Source organism: Saccostrea echinata, unplaced genomic scaffold, assembly GCF_033153115.1.
Source record: "Saccostrea echinata isolate AGI-Se365-2 ecotype Australia unplaced genomic scaffold, CSIRO_AGI_Sech_v1 ptg000023l, whole genome shotgun sequence".
In the NCBI taxonomy this organism is placed as follows: Eukaryota; Metazoa; Mollusca; class Bivalvia; order Ostreida; family Ostreidae; genus Saccostrea; species Saccostrea echinata.
This window is the reverse complement of record NW_026889772.1, coordinates 5,545,096-5,551,245: the sequence shown is the minus strand read 5'-3', so window position 1 is coordinate 5,551,245 and position 6,150 is coordinate 5,545,096.

Genomic DNA, 6,150 nt, shown 5'->3' with positions numbered 1-6,150 from the left:
TCATTTCGTAAGTTCAATGGTCGATACAATGACCTTGTCAGAAAATACATTCTATCATTAAGTCATCAGCAGACTGGCGTTTTTCATACTAATTGTTAGGCCATTATTTACACACTGAATTGTCGACGAATTTTTTTTCGTTATTTACCGATCATGACAAGGAGCACACGACGGGTGTGACCGGTCGGCAGGGGATGCTTACTCCTCCATGGCACCTAATCCCACCTCTGTTTTTGGGGGTCTGTGTTTGCTCTGCTCCCGATCTGTATTGTTTTAATGGACTTTGAGCTTGAATACTGTTCGTTATCTCCATATTTCATTCTATGGTCAAAACAGGACAGTAGGTACCTGTAGTAAATTTGTTTTTTTTTTTAAATATACAGTGAGCAGCTGCGAATATCACTGTAGAATTCAAAAGAATTCATCGTAAGATAAGTGTCAACCAAATGAAAGCCTTTCAGTCACAAAGTTTCAATGACAGAATTTGAAACAAATCTAGTTTTCATCCTGTGATTATCAGTTGTAAGTCACTATATGTTTCATAAAAAGGCAAATAGATACAGTATTATAATTAGTCTAATCTGTGAAAAGTCTAAAGTAACTAAAATTTTAGGGGATTAAGAATTATTTTATTGTTAAGATATTCGACTATTTTTCAAATGTGACTCGGAGATACTTCAATACAAATTGCTCAACTAAGGAGATCTCCAACTTACTTTCACTGGGCACCTAGAACGAATATAATATTTTTAATCATCTTCCTTCCTTCACTAAAAGAATCAATCCAATTACTAATTAAACTTTTGCCAAGTCCTTTGTCTTCGTAGACCATGTGCAAATTATTATATATTACTGCAAAGATTTTTCAAGATTTACGTTAAACTTTACAGCCGTTCCTTGCTTGAGTAAGACTGAGTCAGCCAAAAGTCATCTACATACTGACGTCATTTTCACAGTGTGACGTCATAAACATTAAACAATTTTTTACGCAACACATGGTATTTATAGATCATGTTCATGACTATATATCTGCCAAATTTCATTCTGATCTGAGTTGTGATTGTGGAGTTACGGAGATAGTTCCCGAGCTGTTTGATCACACCTCGTAGAGTCACTATATGGTCCGTACATACAAGTAGGTAATAATAATTAGTCAAATACAGAGTATGGTCCGCACAGCGGCAAATAAATATGTATAGAGTATTATAATTAATTAGATGTAGAGTCACTATGTGGTCCGCACAAATACAAATATAGTGTATAATAATTAGTCAGATGTGGTATGTACATAAAAAAAATAGACACAGTGTATTATAATTAGTCTGATGTGGTCCGTACAAAGCAAATGACACAGTATATTATAATAAGTCCAATGTGGTCCGCACAAAAAAAAAAATAGATAGAGTGTATTATAATTGGTCAGATGTAAGTTAACTATGTGATCCTTACAAAAGCAAATAGACACAGTGTATAATAATCAGTCAAATGTGGTCCGTAAAAAGGTAAGGTTGAGTGTATTATAATTAGTCTGATGTAAGTTAACTATGTTGTCCGGATAAAGGCAAATAAACACTGTGTAATATACTAGTAATTAGTCAAATGTAGAGTCATTATGTGTCCGTACGAAGGTTTATACTTACGGTGTTATGTGGTCCGTACAAAAGCAAATAGATACAGTGTATTATAATTAGTCAGATATTAGTTAACTATGTTGTCCGTGTAAAGGCAAATAAACACAGTGTAATATATACTAGTAGTTAGTCAAATGTAGAGTCATTATGTGTCCGTTCGAAGGTTTATACTTACGGTGTAATGTGGTCCGTACAAAAGCAAATAGATACAGTGTATCATAAGTCAAACGTAGTGTCACTGTGAGGTACATGTATATACAGTATATTATGTTGCCCCCGACTATGACGTCACAGCCTGACACTGTGTTAAAAAAAGACAGAGGCAAAGGGAAATTAAAGAAAATGTAATAAACAGAAAAATCAATGTTTTGTAGTTGGTTATGGAATTTATTTCACTCGTAAGACAGAATTTTTTTCATATTTTCAGTCGTGCTTCGCACTCGTGAAAATATTAGAAAATCCTGTCCCATTCGTGAAATAAATCCCATATCCAACTACAAAACATTAAATATTCTCTATTTCTACTTGTAAAATATACTCCTAATTTACTGGGATAGAGTTACTCAGTTAAAAGAAATAACTTCTGCTATGTACATTGTAATTATAATATTTAAATTGAACATCCATCCACTAATATCAATATATTTGATGCTTTCCATAAATTTATTGATGAAACCTGTAGATTTTCGATTGCTATGTTATTGAACAGAATTTCCAGTTGTATCTTCTGTTAAATATATAGAGGATATTCAATGATTTGTAGCTGGATATGGAATTTATTTCACAAGTGGGACATGATTTTTATATATATTTTTTTTCACGAGTACGAAGCACGAGTAAAAATTAAAAAAAATTCCTTCGAGTGAAATTAATTCCATATTCAACTACAAAACATTGAATTTTCTGTTTATTACATTTTTTTAATTTTCTCTTTGCCTCTGTCTTTTCTTAACACAGTGTCATAGGCTGTGACGTTGTAATTGAGCCGTTGAGACGTTTAGCAGTTGTGAGATTGAAAACATTGTAACATGGATTTTAGCAACATATTTGGGAAGAAAATGGCAGTTTTAGTTTCTATCAAGACGGTTTAGTTACTATCTCTATCTTATGACAGACTGAAAATTATTTTTTAATAACTTTCTAAGTTTACTAACACATGCACTGTGAGAGAATATCATTTGGTATTCTTTTACACTGTGAGAGAATATCACTTTTATTCGATAAATTAATCACAGTATTTCACTGTTGAAAATGTAATAAATGTTTCTGTATATTATTTCAACTGCATGACAAATTGTTATATATAAAGAGAGGAACCAGTAAATTGTTTCTAATCCTTTTGATTCATGCAATAAAATATGTTCAAAACAAAAACGTACATCCATGAGTCACTGAACAGATAGTACTTGTACGTGATGTTTTATAGAAATTTGAGTGTTATTTTTTTTAAAAAATGATTCACAAATTGGGCTCACCACAGAAGAATGTCAAGACGCTAATAAACAAATGCCTTTTCTAATCAAGCATTGGTGTCTCAATACCGTAAACCACAGTAAAACTATAAATAGAGGATATTCAATGTTTTGTAGTTGGATATGAAATTTATTTCACGAGTGGGACATTTTTTTTTAAATTTTCACTAGTGTTTCGCACTCGTGAAATTATCAAAAATCCAATAACACTCGTGAAATAAATTCCATATCCAGCTACAAAATTTTCAATCATTCCCTTTGATTTTTTTATTTGCCTCTGCCTTTTCCTAGCACAGTGTCATAGGCTATGATGTCAAATTTGAGATGAGACATCATGGTTTAGCGATTGTGATATTGAAAACATAGTAAACATGGATTTCAACAACATATTTGGAGAAACGTTGACACTTTTAATCTCTGTCAGGACGGTTTATTTATTTTCTCTGTCTTACAATAGGTTTTTTTTTACAACACCCTTCGTGAAAAGAATTAAGAAAAATCAAGAGGTTTTTTTTCTCTCGCACTTCTAATATTCTTTAAAACTGTGACAAAATATCACTTTTTTCCATAAATAAATAACAGTATTGTAAAAAAAAAGAAATACAGAAAAGTAAAAGCAATCACATTGATATTATACATTAGGGTCGCTATCAAAGACATAAACAGCAGAAAACAGTAGCTTGGTCTGACAATATGATCTAAGTTCATATACCATTAACAAAACCACAAGGAATGAAACTTTTTTCTACGTTTCACAAATAGCATTAAAATTTACTTTATTACCAACCCACCACCTCGTACATCTATTAAATAAAATCCCTCCTCAATCGATTTATCATAAAAAATATGTTACAGGCGACACACATGTTCAATGGTAAACGTAAGGTATATTATAACGCCGTTTGTTTCATCAAATCCTGTGATTATTTTCACAAAAATTAGAATCTATGCATAATATTAAGATAAACATTCAAATCATTTATATAATATAGATCCATCTGATTATACATACACATATATAAATCTTAATTAACATAGATATAGCAGATGTCTTTTAGACTTATTTACAATTGTTGCGTTTCTTAAAAACGAATGAGAATTGTACAAAATCTCCCGTACTTAATAATGAAATTTAAAATAAATGATTTTTATTCTTATCATCTCTTAATAAAAATTATTTCTACAGAATCGAACTTATATTTTAAAGGTCATAAATAAAATATTATTGAAGTTTGATGTTGCCTAAGGAAAACTTTTTTCATAAAATGTCTATATATCCAAATTTGTATTATTAGCAAAAAAGTCCCTTTCTTTTCAAATATTTTTTATATAAAAAATTAATTCATACGTAGTTCAGACGTACATTCTTTCAGCTTAAAAGATTTTCTTACAGATGGTGCATATTAATATTTAGATGGAGAGAAAAACATTCATGCATGACAATCTGTACGTTTCTATGAAAAGTATATTTTTTTCTGTAGAATTACCACATTTATTGATATACACTGTAATTTGTTTTACTACATATACTTTGAACTGTTTCATGACAATAAGTAAACGTATTTCTTGCAATGCCATATTTGTGGTTATTTTGAAACTTCCAGTGTAAAACATAAGGGCATTTCGTCTAGTATTCAAGAAACGCACTGCAATTTAATGATCAGAGATTTAAAAAAAAAAATATCAAAAGATTGCTATAAATCATGCATGTCAACAACGAGTTACTGTTAGTTCAGTTCAGAACAGGAAAATGGCCTCAAATTATTAATAAAACGATTCCTTTTATTAATTGGCATTGTTCTCTCTTCTTCCTTCTGTATATACACACTGCTCTACACTGTAACAATTCTATTATTTGACATTGAATATCAAATACCAAAAATGTACTCCGATAGCTTTGTGCTACTACTTTATACATAATTATAAAATAATTGGTTTCAGGAAACATTCATTGACTTGATTTGAGAAAATATTTTTAATAAATGCTGGTATTTTAAATTGAACAACAATGTACTAGTACAGTAAAACACGATTAAAGTGAACGCACATATATGAATTGACGCTTACAGCGAATTGGTTTTCATTCGCCATGTCTTTAAGGATAGACGATACGTTCCTCAATAATATATATTTTTTTCTCAGAATTTGTCATTAAAGTATGCTCCTTTAACATGTTTACTCGCAAAAAAAAATTGAGGTACCTTACCGGGCATTTGTGCAAGATACCAGACGATGGTGTTTCCTATAAAATCCTTTTGGAAAAAACTTAATTTGCCAATATCACATTTTTTAGTGTTTCAATTTTTAAAGACAATTAGAAACCAGTTTAGAAATCAGAAGGTAATTAAAATTTTGAATATTTTCCACACAATACGAAGATATACAAAACAGATATTTGAGGAACGTATCGTCTGACCTTAAAACATGTGAATATAAAGAATTAAGTTCATAATGAAGCTTATTAATGGAGAAAAATCGTCCGTCCCTGGCGCTTCGTTATTTGCGTGGTTTACTGTATACAATTACGCGCACATTACGCTGGAATTTCTTCTTCTTTTTTTTTAAAACAAAAAACAAAAACAAATCGAATCATTTATTGCAATGTAATCGATTTTCAGCGCATCTTCTGTATTAAAATAGTACTGTCCCGTTTTCAAGACATAGAGAGGTAAATTCTTTGACAACCAATATTTTGGTCAATAAATTCCTGACTTCAGACTTGAGAGCAGAGCTCTTATGATAATGAAACGTATTTAAAATATTAATAATGGAGTTTTCTTAATGGAATTATTTACATACATGTATATTATGCACAGACTGATACTGTAAAGTAAACATTCAAAGTAGTGTAACTTGTGAAATTATTTTAATTTTCATCGAGTACATCTATTTGTATTTCAATAATATACGAACTTGCATTTTTAAAGAAATAATTGTTGGATAAAAGTCAAAAAATTCAAAACCTAAAGTTTGCCTGTATTTGTTCTCAGTTTATGGTCTTGGACAAGGTTGTCTTTGTACGTTTGCTATCGTGGCTTCTGTTTGCA